This window comes from Lissotriton vulgaris, chromosome 4_1, assembly GCF_964263255.1.
Source record: "Lissotriton vulgaris chromosome 4_1, aLisVul1.2, whole genome shotgun sequence".
In the NCBI taxonomy this organism is placed as follows: Eukaryota; Metazoa; Chordata; class Amphibia; order Caudata; family Salamandridae; genus Lissotriton; species Lissotriton vulgaris.
In genome coordinates, this window is record NC_141691.1 from 1644726914 (window position 1) to 1644745549 (window position 18636).

Here is an 18636-nt window from a genome sequence, read left to right on the forward strand (position 1 = left end):
GAGGTTTCCGAAAATGTTGTGAATCTATTCCTTGAGCGGCCCTGGTGTGAGTGTTTGATTGGTTCAGATGCTCCGTCCATTACCACCCCCTTTTGTACCGCTTTTGTCTGCCATAAGTGTGGCAGGGTATGCTCAGACGTGAGTCCCTTGCTCACTTTGCCACTGGATTCAAGCAAGCCGGGCTGAAGACGGCTGGAATGCCAGAAACCGGTCCTCGGAAGCTTGTATCCGGTCCAGGGAAGGCATGGCTTGGCAGTACAGGCTTGACTGTTCCCATGAGGCACATGGTCACACTGATTTGCATATAGCCATGTCTGAACTGGGGTGGCAGAGTGGGCTAAAGAACGGTGATGGTTTAAACCCAGATCTTTTGACTGGGTGTGAGTGTTTGATTGGTTCAGATGCTCCATCCATTACCACCCCCTTTTGTACAGCTTTTGGCCGCCATAAGTGTGGCAGGGTATGCTCAGACGTGAGTCCCTTGCTCACTTTGCCACTGGATTCAAGCAAGCCGGGCTGAAGACGGCTGGAATGCCAGAAACCGGTCCTCGGAAGCTTGTTTCCGGTCCAGGGACGGCATGGCTTGGCAGTTCGGGCTGGACTGTTCCCATGAGGCACAGGGTCAGACTGATTTGCATATAGCCATGTCTGAACTAGAGTGGCAGAGTGGGCTAAAAAACGGTGATTGTTTCAACCCAGATCTTTTGACTGGGTGTGAGTGTTTGATTGGTTCAGATGCTCCGTCCATTACTACCCCTTTTGTTCCGCCTTTGGCCGCCATAAGTGTGGCAGGGTATGCTCAGACGTGAGTCCCTTGCTCACTTTGCCATTGGATTCAAGCAAGCCAGGCTGAAGACGGCTGGAATGCCAGAAACCGGTCCTCGGAAGCTTGTTTCCCGTCCAGGGAAGGCATGGCTCGGCAGTTCGGGCTGGACTGTTCCCATGAGGCACAGGGTCAGACTGATTTGCATATAGCCCTGTCTGAACTGGGGTGGCAGAGTTGGCTAAAGAACGGTGATCATTTAAACCCAGATCTTTTGACTGGGTGTGAGTGTCTGATTGGTTCAGATGCTCCGTCCATTACCAGCCCCTTTTGTACAACTTTCTAAAAGTGGCATTTTCAGATTTGCAATTTAAAATCCGACTTCACCATGAGCTTGGATCTCAAAATGTGATTCAATAGACACCACACTCGAAAAGTCTTTCTCTTCAAATTTGTAAGTTTCACTTATAACATGTAATAAGGTAATCCCAATGTTCTCCTATGGAGAGATAGGCCTTGCAGTAGTAAAAAACAACTTTGGGGAGTTTTCACTACCAGGACATGTAAACCTTAAAAGCACATGTCCTTCCTTTTAAACACATTGCAATCTGCCCTCTGGGTTGTCCAGGACTTACCTTAGGGGTGACATATATGTTTAAAAAGGGAAGGTTTGGGCCTTTAAAAAGGTTTTTTTTGCTGGGTCACCATGGCAGTGTTAAACTGCACACAAAGGCCCTGCAATGGCGGGCCTGGGACATGGTTAAAGGCTACTTATGTGGGTGGCGCAATCAAGTGCTGCAGGGTCACCAGTAGCATTTAATTAACAAACTGTAAAAGTTTGTAAAGTGAGAGTACCACTTTACAAGGGTCCTATAAGTAAATGAAATTGTCAATTGGTGATGTACAGATGTTACCATGTTTAAGGGAAGGGAGAGAGCACAAGGACGTTAGCACTGGCTAGCTGTGACAATTTGCACAGAGTCCTAATGCCAGCAATAACGAGTTCAGAAAAAGTAGAGGAGGAAGGCCAAAAGTTGGGTTAAGGTCACCCTACGGCAGTCAAGTCTAACATGCAGAAACACCCATCTTTCGAATGTGAAAATTGTGACAATTGAAGAGAGGATAACTCTACAAGTACCAGCTAGACTCTTCTTTATAGTTATGAACATTGCAAAATATTTCCATAGATGTGCTGTTGGCATTTGGGTATCAAGGGGGAGTTGATTGATGACACTGTTGAAGGACATTGCCAGCACGAATTACAGGAATCTAGCCAAATCAGCAGTGGAAAGGGAGCTACATGTTTTCTGCACAGTGGTATCACTAGAGTGATATTCTGTGTGGGTGCATTATTGATATTGCCAATTTTTCCTTTTAAGAAAGAAACAATAATAACATCATGTTTATTGCACTAAATGTCTTCAGCTGATGGGTGTTGATGAGACAACATGCTAAATATTCCTGAATCCCACAATCAAAATCTCATGATCTGACATATCGTAAAGTTAATTGCATGTAACTGCGTCATCAACACTATTATTTCTAATACCACCTCTAATTCACCAATGGCATCACTTATGTCATCAATAAACTATTTTACACACTGTAAACTAAAACTACTTCATTGGCTGACAAGTGTTGCCAAAGTAGACATTTAAAAATGTTAAATGTTCCAGTCTTCCCATTCGTGGCCATTGCTATTTTCAGGTTATTTTGATGTCATTGTTGCCTGCATAGTGTGTTTTGGTGACAGGTACAGATTAACGTTGTAGTCCTTTCCACTGTTTCTGTCAGTTCTCCTAGGTTGATGCACTATGGATTTTAGTTAATCAATTACGCTAGTTGAGACTTGCGTTTCTTGTGGAATGTGGGTATGTAGGTGTCTCAAGTGTCTAGGTAAGTGAGGCTGCATATGAGAAAGTGTTTCCCAGTCTTTACTATTCCCAAGTCACTATGATGGAAAATTCTATCCTCCCTAAGGTGTGTGGATTGCTTTGTATTGGAAAATCTACTTTTTCAATCCTGCATTCACTCAGTCTGTATGTGGAAAGTGTTTATTTTTCTCACCAATGTGAGGTATCTAGCAGAATGCCCAGCGCGAGCAGAGCATCGGCAAGCGCGCACTTAGGACCCGGCCCCCCGGCCCCCGCCCCCTACCTTATCTAGATAGGGGCGGCCGGTCTTCCCCAATGGGCGACCAGCCGCTTAACACTTCCGGGGCAGGAGGACGCACTTCCGGTGTGACAGAGGGCGGAGCTTGGTGACCTATTTAGGTCCTAGGGGCAGGGACCCCGGCCTCTCCTTCCTCTGTTGCAGCGGATCGGTGGCGGCCTCCAAGAAGTCCCCCTCCTACAGCCCCTTTTATAGTTTTAAACTTTCCCTCGTCCGGAGTTAAGAGGGGGATGCCGGAGATTCAGCACAGCGAGCGCGTGCTGGGAGGCGACGAGGAGGAGAAGCGCATCGGGTTGCAGCCGTCCATCTCGCCAGGTAAGGAGTCGGGTGTGCCGGGGGGCCTGTGTGCAGCCGCGGATTGCGGGAGTGGTGTCCGGGGATGTCCGGGGCGGGCGATAATAGTGAGTCTGCTCATGTGTTCTGCGGCTGCCGGCAGGGCTCCTGGGTCTGCAGGCTCCTTCTTGGTCGACGTGGGCGGGCTGAGGGGTGCAGGGAATGCTCTCTATCACATGAATCTGTTTTTGTAATGATTTGCGTGTACTGCGTGCTAAAGTGCGCACTATGTGTATTCAGCGTGGAACAGGGGTTAAAACTAATGTTCAGTATACAGCTTTCTCACTGAGAGACCCCGATACCTTCCATCTGCCTTCTGCTTTGTACTTCTTTCTGACCCAGCGCGTGATCATTGGTTAATTTATTCGCATGCAAGTAATTCTCGTTAAGTGCACAATTTAGAATTGCATCAGGTTGACATAAAGAAGCGCTATATGAAATAACCATGGGCGGTACACTGACCACATGTCGTCTTGGTGAAAAAGGCCCGAGGGTTCAACCTTCCAAGCTCCCATTAACAGCCAGGAAGCGCCTGACCCTGAGGTCATTGTTCTAGCATCTCAATGTTAGCTGTACTTTTCCCAGTCAGCCGAGGCCCAGGGTAGTTAAAGGCGGTTTGCCTAGGACCCCAGCGCCCTTCCTATGTCACAGCTAGCTGGCTAGATAGCAAGAACGGTGCAAGACTGATTCGATGGGCAATTCACCAACTGAGTGAAAGTATCGTTATTGCCAGGGCGGCCGACTTTGAAATCGAGGAACCTGGTTCAGGTCCCGGCGTCGGCTCAGCAGCCTGTGATTCTGGGCAGATCCCCGTGTGTAATGTGACTTGTGCTTCTTTGGGTCGATTTGTGTAAAATAAAACAGCAAAAGCAGATTCTCCGCCTTCTCTTAACTCACCCGTGTGGGACAATAAATGAACGTGCTGCCTGTAATGCACGGCTGCCCCGGCAAAGCGCCCTGAAACCGGCGGTCAATATTGTAGGCGATCGCCACAAAGAGAGTTACGGAAGGGGTACATAATGGGTGATCAGGCAAAGAGCTCCGATCCGGGTGGCCGAGTTGGCGCTACATAAACCGCTGAAAGATTTTGGGGAAAAATGCATTCTCTGCAGGACAGTCGAACCTCGGGGTCGCGGCCACAGCTGGTGATTCCGGGCAAATCCCTTAATCTTACTGTGCCTGAGGGTGTAATGCAAATGGTGCCCGGGTAAAGCGCGCCACGCCCCCTCAGTTCGAGTTTGCGCTATATAAAGAAAGGTGCAGAAAAATCCCCACAAAAAAGGGTTACTTAAGGTACACACAACCGGGCAAATCACTTTATCTTACCATGTGTGAGGGTGAAATGCAAAGACGGGGCCCCAGGAGAAGTGCTCCACCCCCCTCGGGTCGAGTTGGCGCTATATAAAGGAACGCGCAGAAAAATCCCCACAAAAAATTGCTGAAGGTGCACATAATTGGTGAACGGGCAAAGCGCTCCAATCAGTGTGGCCGAGTTGGCGCTGCGCAAGCTACAGAATGATTTGGGGACCAAAAATGCATTCTCAACAAGACATTCAAGCCTCGTGGTCGCGGCCACATGCGGGGCAAATCATTTAATCTCACCGTGCCTGAGGGCGTAATGCAAATACGATGCCCAGGTAAAGCGCGCCACCCCCTCGGGTCGAGTTCTGGCTATATAAAATGTGCAGAAAAATCCCCGGTTAAGATTTATTGAAGGTGCACATAACTAGTGATCAGGCAAAGCACGCCAATCCTTGGGGCCGAGTCTGCGCTAGATAAACTGCAGAAAGATTTGGGGGCAAAAAATACATCCGTATATCTTTTTAGAGTTGCAAATTGGTGCAACTCCTGATATTTGCGAGTTTCCCTCACCTTCATTGCTAGAGTTTTCCCCTGAGAAAGTCACACGGTAGTCCTTGAAGTGGCACTAATATTTACACTGAAATTATGAAAACGTCACACAGAGAAATCTGAAACCATGGCAGCTACGAGGGTGTGCAGGATTTCCGTGATTCACTAGGGGTGGAATTAGAGCGCGGGATAGGCTTGGGATGCAATTACTATACCTGATGATGATCTCCATGCTCACCCGACAGGTTTCCAATGGGACCTTGATCATACCCTGAGGTGCGGTGTGTGGTCCAGGTCCAAGAGTAGCTATGGCACTGTTCCAGTGTTACGGTATTCCCAGATCCCATGTGCCCGTCCCACGGTCATGATGAAGGTGTCTATACTAGTTCTAGTGTCACAGACTTCTTGTATCAGTGCCTATGTTCTTGTCTGAATGCAGTTTGATTTCCTGTCTCAGAGTCAGGGCGTTTCATATACCCCAGTTCGCAAGGAAAGTATAATTTCACTCCATTTTTCTAAAGAAACGTGAACTTCCCACACTTGGCACATAATCCACCATCTGCTGCATTACTTACATACTTTAACCAAAAATTACTACGTTCGGAAGGATGAACCGTTATTAAAATTGGTGTACACTGCGTGCAGAGTTAAGTCTGATACTTGGGTACATAAACTGGTCTTGTTGAATCTCCTGATTTGCTTAATTTGTATATAAACAAGTGCCAGGGACCAAGGTACTGCTCAAGGGGCCACCGCAAGGTGCATTACGGACTGGAAAGGCCATCGCTGCCACATGCCAGTGTAAACACTCCCTAGTAAACATCACTCTCCTATAAAGGAGAAAAAGACATGAATGTATGGCATCATAATTTACTGTGTTACTTTTCTTTAGTTGGGCAACCAAAATCTTTTCATCCAGGGGTGAATGCTAAAATGTCCATTATTGACAATCAATTTAAACTATGCATCGTGAACGATGTCTTCGGAGGAGTGGCTCTTGGAGGCGTAAGTGTTACAAGGCAAAGTGTGACGAATTTTATCTCTTCGAGAATTGTGGTTTTAGCAATTTTTAATGGATCTAGACTGAATTACTGTGACCTTTGTGTCTACATGTATAAATATTTCGGTAATCATACCTGGAAATAATTAAAGGCCATTGTTTGTTCATATCTTGTTCCCGATGGCTGGGTTTGGTTGGTAAGTGCATATGGTTTGCAGATCCACAATACGACCAGAGAGGAACGTAATGGGAACAGACTGTCGTGAGGGGGCAAGTCTTTACTGGTTGTCAGTGGGTATTTATTAGTGAACAAAGGGATCAGTAAGGGCAGAGCGTGCAAGAGTTGAAGTTCAGCTCTGTGTGATCTAAATAGGGCAGTAGTGCTCCCTTACCATCGAGTAAAGAGGTTTATTGCTAGTACTTGAGACAAATGAGGATAGCACCATGTGTGTACCTTGCATATTAGTTTCAGTGGCTTATAGTTTTCTTATCGTGTACATACGGTTTAACGGTACTGCTAATTCAGGAGTGGAAACCATATGATAAACTGCGTTATTAATTCACTCCAAGATCCCCCCATGTCAATTATCATCCTGGGAAGTAGGCCAGATTCGGGTTAATATGAAGTAGCGAGATTTCACTGGTCTTGTCGCCTTGTCTGATAACATAGGACCCCACCATCTATTGGCGTGTAGTTCCCATATACCCTATACTGGTCCGTCAGGTTGGGATATCATAGACTAGGTTTTGTAGGCAGACAGCCTCCATGCACCCCCTCCGTAGACATTAGGCTATCTGGATCAGCGAGCGCACAGGGTCACTTGAATCTCCGCCTAATTCCTAACATCCCCGGAACAGGACAGCCCTGACCCCCAAGATCATGGAAACTATACACTACATTTTTCTCTGTCACTCGTGCTCACTTAGTTTGTGTCAGGAATACACAGAATAAAATGGGATGTCCGTTTCCATAGGAATGTATAGAACAGTTTCCCTGGCGCGCAGCAGGAGTGGGACAGGCCTGGGGTTGTACTTGTAGTGTGTCCACTGTCTGTAGCAGTACCAAAGCAAGCTGTTTGGATTAGCATTGGCGGGACTGGGACTGAGCGTGTTGGGATACCCGGCCCTCTCGGGCAGGATAGGTAGGGCAACGCTAACGGCAGAGACAGGCTTACCAGACAGCACAATGGAATAGGTCGGGCGCTGGTCGTCCAACGGTTGCAGGAGACCCATTTGGCCAGAATGGTTGTCAGAAATGCTAATGATTTGCCAATGACCATACTTGACTTTTCTATTTCTCTCCTGTTCAGTGGTGTGCCCGCGAAGGTGGTGTGGGCACGGGGCACTCGTTCATGCGACAAGCTGCGAGGCGACTATGGCAATGGCGAGTGGTATGGCCGGTAGGCCTGAAGGGAACAGGGTTCCTGTGTCAGGGCGGGCGGCCCCGGGATGAAGTCGAGAGCCTGGAATGTCTCGGTGAGGCGGCTCAAGAAGGAATTGCCTAAGTCGTGCTCAGTGTAGGGCCGCTTGTGTAACATTCCACCCGAATGGTCTCCGGTCTCCGGTGAGGTGAGGTATCACAAGGTTGGAGGTGACCAGGTTGTGCTCAGTGAAGGGCCGCGGGTGTCATATTCCACACCGAATGGATTTTCCGGTGAGGTGATGTATCGCAATGATGGAGTGCAGTTATCGGGCATCGGTACATAGAGCTGGGTTAGAGGATTAGGGTCTTTCATGCAGAGCGCAGGTGGGGAAGGTGACGGACCTGTGGGCCCGGATCACCTTTGTGGCGGTAGAAAGACCTTGGAACAGTACAATTGACCGACGGAATGGACGGGAGTCCGCCTTGCTTACTCCCTAGGCCAGCACTGAGGGGGGAGACGGTAAGCTCTCCGCTGTGAAATAGGGCCCCGGCTGGGGAGGCTAGGGCGACAGGTTACGAGCCTCCTGGGTTCCTGGTCAGCCTGGTGGTCGGAGGGTGGGCCCCTGGAGAAGGCGGACAAGGATCAGAGGTTGGGGGCCCACTCCTCATGGGGCGCAGGTGGGTTCCACCTCGCGTGGATGCACGGCATGGAAGAGTGGAGCCGGAAGCCCCCTTAGTGCTGGAGGATTAGAATCTTAATCTGGCGGAAGAAGATCAGGAAGTCAAGAATAAAATTGTGTTGATAACTGTATGTAATGAATTTTGAAATGCCTTGTCATGTTTATGAAATGTCAAAATATTAAACAAGGCCGTTTTACACCCACACAAATCTCTGTTGTTGATTCTCATGTGGGTTTTCAGGTTATTAGGAGGGAGCGGGGAGCATGCTGGGGGATCCGGGTCCTATGCCAAGCGCGAGCAGGGAATCGGCAAGCGCGCACCAAGGACCCGGCCCCCCGGCCCCCGCCCCCTACCTTATCTAGATAGGGGCGGCCGGTCTGCCCCAATGGGTGACCGGCCGCTTAACACTTCCGGGGCAGGAGGACGCACTTCCGATGTGACAGAGGGCGGAGCTTGGTGACCTATTTAGGTCCTAGGGGCAGGGACCCCGGCCTCTCCTTCCTCTATTGCACCGGATCGGTGGCGGCCTCCCAGAAGCATCCCCCTCCTACAGCCCCTTTTATAGTTTTAAACTCCCACCCACCCGTCCCTTTAGCTCAGTGGATTGGAGGGGCGTGTTGCGGTAGAAAGACCTTGGAACAGTACAATTGACCGACGGAATGGACGGGAGTCCGCCTTGCGTACTCCCTAGGACAGCACTGAGGGGGAGACGGTAAGCTCTCCGCTGTGAAATAGGGCCCCGGCTGGGGAGGCTAGGTCGACAGTTACGAGCCTCCTGGGTTCCTGGTCAGCCTGGTGGTCGGTGGGTGGGCCCCTGGAGAAGGCGGACAAGGATCAGAGATTGGGGGCCCACTCCTCATGGGGCGCAGGTGGGTTCCACCTCGCGTGATGCACGGCATGGAAGAGGGGAGCCGGAAGCCCCCTTAGTGCTGGAGGATTAGAATCTTAATCTGGCGGAAGAAGATCAGGAAGTCAAGAATAAAATTGTGTTGATAACTGTATGTAATGAATTTTGAAATGCCTTGTCATGTTTATGAAATGTCAAAATATTAAACATGGCCGTTTTACACCCACAAAAATCTCTGTTGTTGATTCTCATGTGGGTTGTCAGGTTATTAGGAGGGAGCGGGGAGCATGCTGGGGGATCCGGGTCCTATAGAGTTTCATTCTAGTGACTGGTAGCATTGTAGTTTGTTGTGTTGTCACAGGTGAATACCCAAATGTTGCTTGGGGCTTTCTGTAGACGTGGTCTAGATACAAAAGAGATATTCCTCCTCCAGCTGATGGCTGATATCCTTTCTTAGAGTTCTGTTAGGGCTGCATGAGACCAAGATATGGTTGTGAAAAAATGTTCTAGGGATATCTAGTAGATTTGGCGGTTTGGTCTTTTAGCAGCAGTGTTTATTTATTGATGTGATTTTGGATATGGATCTACAAAGATGTTCTCCCTAGGATCCACTGCTTGGTCAATTTCTGTGCATACCGATAGTCTGTTTTCAGAATTCTAGTTGCAGGAATTCTGTCCAGCATATGACTCATCCTGAGGAGTGTTTTTGCTTTTGGGTCCCAAACTTCTCTTCTATAACGCAAGATTAGTGGAATGTTGCTATCAAAGCGTTTTAGCACAAATGGGTCAGGAGAGTTGAAGTGCTAGTAGTTACTTGATGGAGTAGAAAGAATGCATGTATTTTTTTTCAAGTTTGCTTACAGACAATTTAAAATATCTGATTCACATCTGTGTATAATCTGCGTTGTTTTAAAATTCTGCACCATTAAAAATAATTGGAATCTTTTCTGTTGTTCTTTCACTTTTTCAGATAATTATAATTGCGGTATGTTTTAAGTTTACCTTGCGAATCGGTGTTCTGGAGTGCTCTTCAAGAAATGAATACCCTCATTGGAGAATGCTAGGATGACCAGGTCATCTTCAAGCAACAGACCTTCTATTCCTGGATCAGTCCGCATCAGACCAAAGATCCCTCTAATAATTCTGGCCTGTCGTTATTGGTCATATTCAACAGGGTTGGGCTCAGTTTGTATCCTTTCAGTGGCTTCCCATTACTCTATGAAAGCAGCAGCTTTTCTTTTGTTTGCCCTCAACTGATACATGATCGAATAGTAAATAGATTTTATTATGCCATATATTTCCCCTATATTCGAGAAGATCGTTAATCGTGAGAGCCAGAATAAATCAAATCCTTTTGTAATTCAATAAATCAAGAGAATATTGCCCCATTTTTGTATTTTAGGTGTTTCTTGATGCGAATCTGGAAAGTGAAGATACGTTCTGTAGCTCTGTTTCTCAGTAAAAAAAACATCTGGCCCCTTGCTGTTGTGACTGATCTTCAAGTACCCCTAAAGACTCTAAGAATCATTTTGTGAATGGCTCCTATAAGGCCAGCATCTAGAGTGAGTAAGGAATATGTTCTGCATTCAAAAAAACAGCAAGGCCAGGAGAAAGCAAAGGAAGAAAAAAACCCACGCTTCTAACAGACTTTTATATATAAAAAAAATATTAGAACACAACTGCTGAGATAAAGAAACATGTTAATTTGAAATAAAAAAAAATAAGGAGAGTTTGGGCTCTTTAAATATTTCAATTTAAACCCATTTTTGTATTCAAATCCTTTTAAATATGTGCATTCCAAAAGTTATAAAATAGCAATTATTTCACTCTAACCGCTAAATCACAATTAGTAGAGGGCCTCGGGGCCCACACAATGGGTTTGACAGCCGATGCTCTGTTTAAAAGGTAATTAAATGAAGATATATTCAAACAGCCTTACCCGATCTATTCTCGGTTTATCCTGATGTCTCAGCATACAATAGAACACACCTATAATGGGAAGCTTGTCCTCTAGCGTGTAGGAAACATGGGCTGGTTTATCACAGAAAGATATTGATTAGCAAGCGTTGACTCCACAGGACACCGAATCAATAACCTACTTTGACTGTGACTATCATCAAGTAAGTGCAAAGTGGATGTGATACTTGAGTGGAAACACGCGCCATTGTTAATATACAGAGCGAGTGTCTAAGGTTACATCTCAGCGTCAGGGGCACGTCTAACGCGCAGTAAAAGCCACCGCGGTTATCCACACATTCTGGGGTTTGCCTATAATCGGCCAATCACTTCGGCTGCAATTGCCTGGAACAATTAAGTATATTTCCGTGCACCTAACTTGCTGAATGATATAGAAACACTTTTTTCGACAATGGCGGTAATGTCTCGCTGTCTCACAATTGCACTTCGTTCTCTGTCAATACAGTGAGGAGAAACATTATGAGGAGCTGAAAATGTTTTAGTCAACGCTGTTCATTTTCTGACCCAAATCCGCACAGCTGCGGCGGATATACTCGTGCATGCAATCACATGCAAAAGAAAGGCAAACATTCAGAGTGCTTTTGAACAGGCTTTTAACATTTCCATTATAGGTGGTAAGCTTCAGAAATATTTTCTGAACTTGCCGAGATGTTCAGCTAATCATCTTTGAAAGCTTCGCCGGCGCTGATTAATTGATTTCACATTTCGCCATTCATCCACCCAGGCTATTCCAGTCAGGAACTGGAATTAAAATGACTAGGGAGAGCAGCTAAAGGTCAGCTGATAAAAACAATGCCAGGGAATTGTTAGATCGAATCCAGCGCTGTGAAGGCCACACTTAATGGTGCAGCATTAATGGCATTGTGCTTTTAAGCAAGGGCTAATGTGCAATTTTAGTTTTTCAAATTACCTAGAAGCAGATTCTTTCTGGACTATTAACTTTTTTTGTATTTAGATCACAACTGCGCAAGGCTTAGCTATATTTTGACAGATGCTGACAACGAGTGTCATGGAATTGTGACACGATTGTCACCTTCAGCGTGTTGGAGCTGAAAAGCTCAAGATGAGTGCTAGGTACTAATTAGAACTGTTATGTTAGGAAAGCAAACACAATGCCGTCTAAAGTTAAATAACGCAGAGCACTCACCACAAATGGCTTCCTTTGTGTGCCGTTTAGTTATTAAACCCGTTCTGCATGCTAATGAAGCACAAACAATTATGGCTTAAGCAACTCCTTTTGAGAAATTACAAAACAGGCGTCAGGTAGAAAGCGCATGACGTGTTGTTTCCTCCTTTCACCGTGCTGGCTGTTTGCTTGAAAATTCAGGGATACCACGGGCGCTCTGACAGGCACTAAAGTAATGATTATTAGACCGCTGGACTGAAGGTTTACTTATTTCATCATATGATGCCTAGATACACTTCAAATAGAGAAGAAAGAGGGGACTGGTTTACTGTAATATTTGTGTTGTTTACATTTTTACGGGGTAGACGCCATATAACCAAAAGGCACAAATCGTAGACATAATAATAACACAATCGAAAGTAATATAACAACAAAACATAGGTCTGCCTTTTACCAGTATTGAACCATATTATAATTATTGATTTAAAATGACGATGGTTAATAATGATTAATATCTTCAGCTGCAAGTTAATTTAAGATAGGAGAACATAAACCCAGTAAGAGAAATATATGCTTGGATATTTGACAATTGTTCCACAATTTACCCCACCTCTTTTCAATCAGTGGCTCAGTTCCACTGCATAACCAGCATTGGCAATGCCAATAATTCTGATGTCGTCCGCCAGCCCTCTGCAATTTTGTTTTGTTTTGTCAGGGCTTTTACCAAATGTTATTGTTTGGAAAACTAGTGGGCCAATTTAAAATAAAAACATAAATAAATAACATTGACAAAAGGCTGGAATGTTTTTGAGGCTCCAAAAAGCCCACATTACCACAGTACTCCCTGGTGCTTAAGGGAACTACTATGTGTGTGGATGTGCTCCTTGTCAAAGAGAAAGATGCCATAACTCACACTGAAGTCTGCCAATGGCCAAAGTATGGTGACATGTTGCCCCGTGAGTTGGAGCAAAATATGAATGACACGATTCCAGAGAAATGGATGAAGTATGGTTAAAGAGGCATTATTTTCAGTAAAATCTAAAGTAATAGAAAAGCCAACAGTTATGCCATTGGCTACCTCTTGGCTTTAAGAAAGAAACAAGGAAAGATTAAACAAAACAAAAGCAAGGAAGAAAAGACAGAAGAAATAAGGCAGCAAGAAAGAAAATTAAGGAAGCAAGAAAAGAAAGAAGAAAGAAAGGAAACAAAGAAAGAAGGTAAAACATATACAAGGCAAGAAAGAAGGAATGAATGAAAACAAGGCCAGAAAGAAGGAAACAAAGATGGGAAGAAAGAAAGGAGGCACAAAAGAAGGAAAGAAATAATGAAAGCAAGAAAGAAGGAAGACTGCAAAAAAGGAAAGAAAGATTGCAAGATAGAAAACACTAAGGATATAAAGACAGAAAGAAGGAGTGAAAGAAAGAAAAACAGGATAGAAAAGGGAAAGAAGGAAATAAGAAAAGAGAAAGAAAGAAAATAGAAAAAGAAAGAAAAAGAGACAGAGACAGAGAAAGAAGGAATGAAAACAAGACAGAAGGAAAGAAGGAATGTAAGCAAGAAAGAAGAAAAACGGAATGAAAGCAGGAAAGCGGGAAACAAGAATAGGCAAGAGAGAAAGAAGGAATAAAAGAAAAAAGAACACAAGCAAGAAGAAAGGAAAGACTGAAAAAAGTGAAATCATTAAAGAATGAAGGAAGTAATAAAAGAATAAAAGAAGAATGGAAAGCAAGAAGGAATGAAAGAATTAGTGAATTAAAAAAGAAAACGAAGAAAGAAAGAAACAAAAAAGAAAGAAAGAAAGAAGGAAAGAAAAAGAAAAGGGGGAGAGAAAGAAAATATGACAGTAAGAAGGCGAGATGGAGAGGAGAAAGAAGAAATGGAGAAAAGGAGAGATGGAGAGAAGCAGAAAAGGAGCGAAGGAAAGAAAGAAAATAAGAAAGAAAGAAAATAAGAAAAAAAGGACGAAAGAAAGTGTTACAATTGCAGACATTCAAAAGTGACAAACGCTGGTATTCTTCCAAAGTTTATTAAAGAACCATTAGTAAAACTGAGCCCAGAATGAACGAGTTCTGAAGAATTGTCTGCTCATGATCTCACATGTATTGTTGATTTAATACCGAACAGTTTCAAATGGACATGACCTGTTATGATGTGAAATACTAGCAGTTTGCAGTTTGATTGACTTTATTTCGGTTCAAAAAGAAACCATAAAAGTGCACAGTGCCAAGACATTTTTTAAATACATAAAACTTAACCAATCCAATCACCTTTCATACCAGAATGCATATATTAATCAATTTCGAACATAATATATAAATTCACAAAAATGCAGCCCTATACCTACCTACGGTCAAAACAAGGGAAACAAAATCCTCAAAGTGAAACCCCTTGTGGGTGAACTCATAGGGCCTGTCAATCAGTTCACTGGAATAAATAGAACGATAATATATATAAACCTATAAAAATGCAAGAATATAGAGCTGTAAGACCATAACTAAATATCATTGGGCTGATATATATCTCCTAACTAAGCGTCCCCCGGTTTAATACACCATCATTTGTATAGGGGAGGTAAGCGCATACAAATATATTTCAATAAATACCTTACTCAGAAGGTAATAAAACATCACAGTTGACGTAACTTGCTAATTGCAAAGCCTGGCCCTAAATTGCAGGTTTTTACCGATAAAGTTTTCTAATGGCAACAGCACTCTTGAAAGGAAAGGGGGGGCGCTCGGTCCCCCCGCACATATGGCGGGGCGCCGACCCCCTCCTTCCCCCCATCTCTATCGGTGGTGGGGTGTGTCCACATCACGTCTTGATGACGCGGCGGGCGCGCCCCATCACCGATTGATCCAGGCTCCCTCGTTGACCCGGAGGCAATCTGGGGCAACATGTAACACAGGAAGTGAAGGATTTGATCTGGGCAGGCAAATATGTCAATATGTTTTCTTTGTTAGTGGATAACAGGTAAATGGTGTATGCTAGGAAGCAGAAGGACTGGATGTTGCCTAGCGAATGGCAGGGAGAAATGGCAAGATTCAGGGTAGAGGAGACATTGATCAACTGGATAAGGGCCTTTTCTGTGTTCATGGCAATTACAGCAGAGCGTTCCCCAAACTTACAGGCAGAGATGGCATGTTACCAGAGTAGGATCACAGCTTTCAGTGAAAAATATGGAGGGAAAGGGTGGAAGGAGTATGACATGATTTCAGAAGGCTAAAGAGTTTAACCCCTTACTCTCATGGGATCGGGTGGATTCCATTTCATGGTATGGCCAGTTTACAGCTGGGCAACCAGGGAGTGCTGTGCCAAGTTGGAACAAAAGCTACCCCTCCAAACCCCATCAGCCCTTTTGGCTGGCACATGGTGGTGGCACGGCCACTAAGACAGGGAACAGTGGGGTGCGAAAGGAAGTTTGCTGGGATTTCAACAAGCGTTAATTTACCAGTGCACAAGGCACCTGCAAGTTCAGACATGTATGTTCCATTTGTAACCAACCTTCCCACCCAGAAACAACTTGCCATATTAAAGGTAACGCCTCTGGAAACAGGGGAAGAAAGAAACAGGATTAGGGAGGGAGGACGGGGGGCATGGCTTGGACGCCGACCAAGATGGCGGCGTAGCGCAGAAGCTCCGACGCCGACCTCCGTACTTCCTCTCAAGTATTGCCGGGCTATGAACATTGCCTTCCAAACCGGAACATGAGGAGAGCCTAGCGCCCTCATTGTTTCCCAGTTTTGTTCACAATTGGCAAAGTTGCTCGAGGATGTTGATCCCGGTGCCCGCGGCCGCCATTTTGTGCGCTGATCGCATCTTCTGAAACGATCGACCTTGACTGGCCTGCACTACTCGGAGGAAGCATGTTTGACTTCCAGAGCTCTTAGCCTACACCTACTGCAGTTGGTGAGCCCCTAACGATTGCTGGTGATTTTTTCTTCTGGATTGCTCCTCAGATTTCACCTATCTGCTTCAATAGGCTCCATTTTGTTTTCCTTGCTGACTAAAATCCTTATTATAAAATCTCTTCTTTACCCTTCTTACTTATGAGGTTATGGACTTTGACAATTGGTATTGTTAGAATTCTTCAAGCCTGCTTTCTCATGCTTCTTATGCTGCAATATACTACTCGCCATTGGCTAGAATTTTTTCTTCACGATGGTGCTCCTGACGCTCATGGCTCCTTTTCTTGCACGCTTCTCCTATTATCTCCTTCAACATGACCTCATCAGGGGATGCTAACTCCTGCTAGCTTCTACTGGCTCGCTAACAATTGTTGCTTCTCTACAGTTCCCTTTCCGGACTCACCTGTTGCTTCTTCGCATTTGTTCATCAACACATTCAGCTCTGTCTTGGTCCATTATTCCCTCTCAGCCACTTCGCTGAGGTCTTCATGGGGAAACTTCGGAATTTGAAGCTAAAAACTACGCCTAAAATACCTGTTGGCTCAGACTCCGACTCTCCTTCCCACGACATGGCGGACGGCGCACCTTCAAAATCTGTATCAACGCACAGAGAAATTCCTAAAGCTCAAGTCGGAGACAAGTTGCCGTCCTCCTTAACTTCCTCTAAACATCTGAAAAAAGATCCGCCTTCTCCGGGGAGCACCTCCCCCTCATCGTCCATGGATCTCATTTTGGAGGAGTTGCGTGCTTTTAAGCCCTTTATGGAAGCCACCACTAAAAATATGCAGGCCAAGCAAGAGAAATGGACATTTTTAGATTCGAGAGTTTCATCCCTGGAACAATCCACTGAATCTCTGCGGTCCTCTTGTTCCCATATTCCGTCATTGTAGGCGTAGATATCGTTACTTTAGCGTCACACAGAGGATTTGGAAAACAGAAATCGTAGAAACAACCTACGCCTCTACGGCCTTCCAGAACTTTCAGAAGGGTCTAATCCCACCACCTTCTTCCAGTCCTTTCTTGCCAAGATCCTAGACGCCCCTGCATCATCTTCAATCAACATCCAAAGAGCTCATCGTCTTGGACCTAAGATTGCTACTAAGCCCAGAGGAGTCATTATGCTGTTTTTGCAATACACTGACCTTCTTCAGGTTCTCTCAGCTGCTAAGCTCAAGAAACAAATCATTTGGGAAGGTCATTGTCTGTATCTTTCTCAATATGTATCCAAAGCCACCGCTGACCGGAGGAAGAAATTCTTGGACATGAGACCGCAGCTCCGAGCCATTAATGCTCGATATGGTCTCCTGCATCCTTGCATTTTCAAGGTTACATATAAGGACCGAACGACCACGTATGAAGATCCTGCAGCTCTACAAGACTTTCTTCGACAGCTTGGCCCAGATGCTATGAATTTATGCAGACCTGGCTGATAGCATGTCTCAATTATTTGATCTCATTGTAATGTGATTCTGATGTTTCTCTTTCTGGTGCTCCTGTTGTAACTTATCCTTGTATCTCATTGTAAATGTCATTTATTTTTATGTTTCCATATTGTTCAAAATTAGTAACATTTCATGTTTCGCGTTGATACTTGTATTTATTCATATGTCTTTCTTATTTTTGCAGATGTTCCCCCTCCCTTCCTCATTCTGTTATATCATACTCTCTCCAAGTGCTGCCTTTGGATTTTTGTTTGTGGAGGTCTGGTGTTCGTTCTGGTTGCTTTCGCCGTCATCTCTCAGTGTCACTACCCCCATCCTTGTTTGCGTTTTCTGTTTTCCTAAGTATGTTGCTCAGTTGTTCGTTTTGGACATGTACTGTCTTCTTGTTCGTTTTTGTTTCTGTCCTTTTTTTCCTCATCCTTTTCTTCTCTTGCACTCTTCTTATTTCTTCTCTTCTTTCCTTTCTCTTTCTCTTCTCTCTCTTCTTTTTCTTCTTTGTATCTTTCTCATCTTTTCACGATGCTGTAATATCTTTTTTTTCATCCCTCTATATTTTTCTTCTCTTTTTATCATCCTACCACCTCCACTTTTACCCTTTTCTTCACATCTTTTGTTTCTTCTAAGCTTTTTGGCTCTCCATAAACATGTTATTCTCTTTCTTACTAGATTTTCATTTTTCTCAACTCTATTAGTTTATTTCTTAAGCATTAATAAGCATGTTGCTGTTAGTTGTTTTTCTCAAAAATTCCATTTCGTGTAATGACATGGAATGTTAAGGGATTAAATAATCCCATTAAAAGGCAAAGGGTTCTTTCACACTTAGCAAGACTTAAGACTGATATTGCCCTCCTTCAGGAGACTCATCTTGCTGAGGTAGAGGCTCTAAAACTCAAACGTTGTTGGGTGCGTCATGTTATTTGCTCTCCTACGGCAACTAGGAAAAATGGTGTTGTAATTTTGTTGCATAAAAAGTTAAAAGTTTCTTCCATTACTCATGAATGTGATGTTGATGGCCATTGGGTTATTGTTACATTACTCATAGATCATATTCCTCTTACCCTTTTTAATGTGTATGCCCCTACTGGGATAGACAGGTCCTTTTGGCCCTCTATCTCTACCAAGCTGTCCTCCCTATCTGAGGACTACATCCTTCTCGGAGGAGATTGTAATCAGGTT